We start from the raw sequence: 6,929 nt of genomic DNA, 5'->3' as shown, positions 1-6,929 counted from the left end.
ACGTGCTTTGGTGCACTGATTGGTGTCACCTCGTTATTCAGTATGTATTACACCTGTGTTGGCTTGTCCATCTTGTTAGTGGGAAGGTGTTCACCTGAGCTGGTCCAGGTTCAATTTAAGAGTGTCTGGCCCAGTGCTCCAGTTGTCTTGATAGATGTGGCGAGTCAACACCTTTAGTTGCTCCACTTTTTGGTTTGCTTCCTGTCTTTAAGTTTGGTGTGGTGTTTTTCTTTTGTTTGTCTCTTCTTGGGCAGATTTTAGTGGGTCTCATGGTGGGTGTCTTTTAGGTCCCCCATAGTGTCACCCCCATAGTGTCATTCAGACCCCTTCCTAAAACCCCACCTGTTTAGTGTGTGGTTGTTGTCAGTGACTCTTTGTTAGTTCCCTCTTCTGTTTAAGGGACATTTTTGGTTTTCTTGCTGGGGAACGTAACAACAAACAATGTAGTAAAACAAGCTTCTATTTTGGGTTGTAGCATCCAGTTCTTGTTAATCAAAGGCATTTCCTTGAAATGTTCATTAGTCTTTCAGTTGTTATTCTTCTGTTTGCTGTGTATGTGTTTTTTTTTCTTCTGTGAAATGCGCTGTATAATTAAAGCTTGGTTTGGGTTGAACCTATTGCAAAATAAATGAACCCAATGACCAACCAATCAACAGACTCTTGCTCCATCTTAGTATGAAAAACAGAATAAATTCAGTGCATTTGTTGAAATCAACAATAAGTCAAAGGATTCAACTACTGAGAACTGAAGCAAACAAATGGATCACTCACTTTTCAAGCCTGCTGAAGGCGTGGTGGAGTGGTAAACACCACCCCCGGCTCTACCATGGGGCTTGAGGTGGTCTCCCACAGCTCTGCTTATGTCATGTTTCTGTGGCCTTGCCGTTCCATTTCTCGACTGGCACCTGCAACACAAAGTAACATATTTAGTCATATTATAATAAACCACTCAGGTCCGATTTCACATAAAAGGCTTAAGCTTAGTCCGGACTAAAATGCTTGTTTGAGCTGTCTTAACTAAAAACGACTTGCACAGACGTATCTTAAAATAGTGGTAGATTTAGCCTGTTCTGGACTAAACAAAGCCGATTGCAAGAGGGAGGATTAGAGCTACTTTAGGACTAAATGGAAGCTTAAATTAACCTTTCAAAGAGGCAGGTTTAACTTCTGCTTAGTGCTGTTTGTGAGGGAGCCTGGACTATGTGGAATGTCTAAATGAAGACCAACATGCACTACAGAGGCCAGACCAGTATGGTGGATAGGAGTAATCCATTACATTACTTTGAGACAGCTTTCGTATGTACAAAGAAAATGCATTGGAGATAATATCTCTGCTTGAGCCTCGACTTTCCTCTGTCTCACAGAGGATGGCCTTTACCCAATTCTCTCCAAGTTCTGATCACTGAGGTTTTTGGCATCTGGAATCTTTCATTGTGAAACTGGTGATTTGTGTGGTGCCAGTAAAGCAACTGTGTGTTTTAATTGTTGACAAAGTCTGCAGGGCCATTTGTGAACTGAGGAGTCTTTACATCAAGTTTCCTGATGCTGCTGGTCAAGCCAACTATAAAGTGCAATCTATGAATTGGGCAGTTCCCAGGAGTGATTGGCTGGTTAGATGGATGTCATGTTCCCATCAAGTGTCCAACTCCTGATGCTGAGGAGTACCATAACCAATAACAACTGGTTTACCATCAACTCCTGATGCTGAGGAGTACTGTAACCATAACAACTGGTTTACCATCAACTCCTGATGCTGAGGAGTACCGTACCATAACAACTGGTTTTCCATCACCTCCTGATGCTGAGGAGTACAGTAACCATAACAACTGATTTTCCATCAACTCCTGATGCTGAGGAGTACCGTAACCGTAACAACTGGTCTTCCATCAACTCCTGAGCTGAGGAGTACCGTAACCATAACAACTGGTTTTCATCAACTCCTGATGCTGAGGAGTACCGGAACCATAACAACTGGTTTACCATCAACTCCTGATGCTGAGGAGTACCGTAACCATAAACAACTGGTTTTCTTACTACATAGTAATATGTTCAGAGGATATTAGGATGAGAAACATGGTCTACTAATAGTTACTGCATAGTAAATGGTCAACTAATAGTAATACATAGTAATATGATATACTAATAGTTACTACATAATAATATGGTTAGAGGATATTAGGGTGAGAAACATGATCTACTAATAGTTACTACATAGTAATATGGTTTACTACATAGTAACATGGTTCTACTAATAGTTACTACATAGTAACATGGTCAGAGGATATTTAGGGTGAGAAACATGGTCTACTAATAGTTACTACATAGTAAATGGTCTACTAATAGTTACTACATAGTAACATGGTCTACTAATAGTTACTACATAGTAACATGTCTAACTAATAGTTACTACATAGTAATATGGTCTACTAATAGTTCCTACATAGTAACATGGTCAGAGATATTAGGGTGAGAAACATGGTCTACTAATAGTTCTACATAGTAACATGGTCTACTAATAGTTACTACATAGTAATATGGTCTACTAATATTACTACATAGTAATATGGTCTACTAATAGTTACTACATAGTAACATGGTCAGAGGATATTAGGGTGAGAAACATGGTCTACTAATAGTTACTACATAGTAATATGGTCTACTAATAGTTACTACATAGTAATATGGTCAGAGAATATTAGGGTCAGAAACATGGTCTACTAATAGTTACTTACATAGTAATATGGTCTACTAATAGTTACTACATAGTAATCTGGTCTACTAATAGTTACTACATAGTTACTACATAGTAATATGGTCTACTAATAGTTACTACATAGTAATCTGGTCTACTAATAGTTACTACATAGTAATATGATCTACTAATAGTTACTACATAGTAATATGGTCTACTAATAGTTACTACATAGTAATATGGTCTACTAATAGTTACTACATAGTAATATGGTCAGAGGATATTAGGGTCAGAACATGGTCTACTAATAGTTACTACATAGTAACATGGTCTACTAATAGTTACTACATAGTAATATGGTCTACTAATAGTTACTACATAGTAATGTTCTACTAAGTACTACATAGTATCTGGTCTACTACATAGTTTACTACATAGTAATCTTGGTCTACTAATAGTTACTACATAGTATATGGTCTACTAATAGTTACTACATAGTAATATGATCTACTATAGTTACTACATAGTAATATGGTCTACTAATAGTTACTACATAGTAATCTGGTCTACTAATAGTTACTACATAGTTACTACATAGTAATATGGTCTACTAATAGTTTACATTCCACCTTCACTGTGTAATGGCTCTTCCAACCTGTTCCACATTACACCCTCACTGTGTACTGGCTCTTCCAACCTGTTCACATTCACCCTCACTGTGTACTGGCTCTTCCAACCTGTTCACATTCCACCCTCACTGTGTACTGGCTCTTCCAACCTGTTCACATTCACCCTCACTGTGTACTGGCTCTTCCAACCTGTTCACATTCCACCCTCACTGTGTACTGGCTCTTCCAACCTGTTCACGTTCACCCTCACTGTATACTGGCTCTTCCAACCTGTTCACATTCACCCTCACTGTGTACTGGCTCTTCCAACCTGTTCACATTCACCCTCACTGTGTACTGGCTCTTCCAACCTGTTCACATTCACCCTCACTGTGTACTGGCTCTTCCAACCTGTTCACATTCACCCCACTGTGTACTGGCTCTTCCAACCTGTTCACATTCCTTTCCTCTGGAAAAAGAACACGGTTAGAAGCACAAATAAACTCATATGGTCCTTAGAATGAATAAGAATAAAGATTGACTCAGATAGTGGAATATATTTACCAAAGGAAGTAACAAGTTTACTGTCTTTGGTATATGTACCATTTGTGCTCAGTTCTTCATTTGAACTGTCCAAATGGTCATCGTCCGGTATACCATCCAGAGTCGGTCATCGTCCGGTGTACCATCCAGAGGTCGGTCATCGTCCGGTGTACCATCCAGAGGTCGGTCATCGTCCGGTATACCATCCAGAGGTCGGTCATCGTCCGGTGTACCATCCAGAGGTCGGTCATCGTCCGGTGTACCATCCAGAGGTCGGTCATCGTCCGGTGTACCATCCAGAGGTCGGTCATCGTCCGGTGTACCATCCAGAGGTCGGTCATCGTCCGGTGTACCATCCAGAGGTCGGTCATCGTCCGGTGTACCATCCAGAGGTCGGTCATCGTCCGGTGTACCATCCAGAGGTCGGTCATCGTCCGGTGTACCATCCAGAGGTCGGTCATCGTCCGGTGTACCATCCAGAGGTCGGTCATCGTCCGGTGTACCATCCAGAGGTCGGTCATCGTCCGGTGTACCATCCAGAGGTCGGTCATCGTCCGGTGTACCATCCAGAGGTCGTGTCATCGTCCGGTGTACCATCCAGAGGTCGGTCATCGTCCGGTGTACCATCCAGAGGTCGGTCATCGTCTGGTATACCATCCAGAGGTTGCTGCTGCTCTATTATTCCAGACAGGTGTCGTGGCAATTTCCTGTATTACCAAATGATGAGAGAGCAAACCACACACCAGTCAGAGTTATACTTAAACTTCACCTTTAATAATAATTAAGCTTTTGCAATAGCATTTGACTTTCAACATTTCAGTATCTCTAATGAAAAGTTGAGAGTGCCCAACATAATGGCAACTGAGATCTTTTATAGCAAAGATCCACCCCCTAGTCGACATGACAAACCACAGATAATAGGAACTGTTCACAAAGAAAGACTTTTACTTGAGAGAGGAGTATCCCATAGCTAGACAGCATTCGCTATAAATTATCGTTCAGTTTGGTCTCCTAAACAAGGTTCTTATCTCGTTCTTGGTACTTTATAGCACTAAAACATTGCCTCATCCAATGGCATATATCAATTGTCAATTCTAGATACTACAGTGAGCCTCTTAGGTCATATACTAGGTCAAGATAAGGGCAACCTCAGAGGGGACATACAATGGTTCCAGACACTGCCATACTCCTCCTCCCAATGAGAGAAGGAGGGAGTGACTGGCGTACAGACATTGTATGAGATAACTAACTGGTTCCCCATTAATAACGCCATCCCTTCACATGGTTTAGGAATAGTTACAGACACATTCCCATAAGAAGACAATGTTCCATTCTGTCCTCCTCCCCTTCTTATATTCTGCATAGCACCACATGGTTTAACAGATACATTGACATATGAAGACAAGCCTGACCTCTCCCCTCTCTGGGCCCCAAGTGACTAAGCCCTAGCTGAGAAGTGATAACTGCAATTCCCAACCCTATAGTCCAAAGGGAAATATTCTAATGACAAGTATCTCACAAGCATATTATGAAAATAAAATATCTTATCTATGTTACCCAACTAATTCTGATTCATCCCCAACACAGGAAGTCACTCAATTCATCAGTGTTGTCTTGTTTTGGTGGCCCACCACCAGTAGTAAATCGCTCTCTTCTGATCTCTGCTTTCTCTCTTTTTAAAGCCAGTTTAAGGTTCTTCCACAGAGTCTATAAAAGGCAGATATKATTTAATAATAGAAGTGATGTCACAAAAATATGAATATGAAATGTAAAATCCTGATAATAATGCAGATATCTCACCTGAAGATTTTGTACTGTTCTTGTGGTCACATTTCCATTGAATTCACAGCAAATTGCAGCCCAACCCMCTTGTTCTACTGCTCAGTAGCAGCAGTGTGGTTTTACCTTCAATAACTGGATGGTTGAACAACATTTGTTTTGGAGCGTTTTTTCARGCACACAAGTTTTTATGAACAAATCATTTTTGCCTCTGTCATTGTTTCGTCTCAAGATTCACACCAGTATTGGTGTTTTCTATTCTGGGTTTTAATGAGAACCATTAGACCAACAGCATGTGTTCATACSGAACCTAATCAGGATTAACCCAGGTGTTCATACGGAACCTAATCAGGCTTAACCCAGGTGTTCATACTGAACCTAATCAGGCTTAACCCAGGTGTTCATACTGAACCTAATCAGGATTAACCCAGGTGTTCATACTGAACATTATCAGGATTAACCCAGGTGTTCATACTGAACATAATCAGGATTAACCCAGGTGTTCTCATTTAGGCTTACTTACCTGACTCCAGGACTCCAGTCTCCGACTAACTAAGCCAAATTTAAGCCACGTACTTTTCAGTTTCAACAAATGCACTGGGTTGGTTGAAAAGTGAAACTGTTTTGACATAGTGGAAGATACACTGAATTGATACTGTTTTTCATACTAAGACGGACTAAAATATGTGCTCATTGGTTATGCAAGAGGGCGGCAGGTAGCCTAGTGGTTAGAGCTGACAAGGTAAAAATATGTTGTTCTGCCCCTGAACAAGGCAGTTAACCCACTGTTCCCTGGTAGGCAATCATTGTAAATAAGAATTTGTTCTTAACTGACTTGCCTAGTTAAACAAAGGTTAAATAAAATTAAAATTAAGTATGTTGATTGTCAGTCATGAGGTTCATTTGTTTTGCAATATGTTCAAATCAAATCAAGCTTTATTTACACAGCACATTTCAGACATGGATGCAACGCAATGGCTTCACAGGAAAAAACAATGAAAATAAACTACACAACAAACATAAGAGGATAAAAAATAGAAGACTAACAACTGAAAGACTAATGAGCACCCTAAGGAAAATCCATTGATTAAAATATTCAACCATAAGAAGATATTATCTTTATTATCTTATTATTAAGATTATTATTATTATTAATTAATTATTATTATTAATAATAAGATAATTATCTAATATTATCTTATTATTACTTCCTGCCTCACGCAGGAAGCGGCGCAGGTCCTAATCCAGGCACTTGTCATCTCCCGTCTGGATTACTGCAACTCGCTGTTGGCTGGGCTCCCTGCCTG

General features: G+C 40.1%; 2 long non-coding RNA genes across 3 annotated transcripts in view; one reads left to right on the top strand and one right to left on the bottom strand.

The window, feature by feature from the left end:
* Positions 1-6,929, bottom strand: part of LOC139023332 (uncharacterized) — a 92,810-nt gene that overhangs the window by 78,339 nt on the left and 7,542 nt on the right. The gene's annotated exons all lie outside the window — the stretch shown is intronic.
* Positions 1-6,929, top strand: part of LOC139023334 (uncharacterized) — a 107,872-nt gene that overhangs the window by 99,965 nt on the left and 978 nt on the right. The window lies entirely within an intron of this gene.

Source organism: Salvelinus sp. IW2-2015, linkage group LG31 (assembly GCF_002910315.2).
Source record: "Salvelinus sp. IW2-2015 linkage group LG31, ASM291031v2, whole genome shotgun sequence".
NCBI lineage: Eukaryota > Metazoa > Chordata > Actinopteri > Salmoniformes > Salmonidae > Salvelinus > Salvelinus sp. IW2-2015.
Note: the sequence above shows the minus strand (reverse complement) of the source record. Positions and strands in the feature narration are given on the sequence as shown.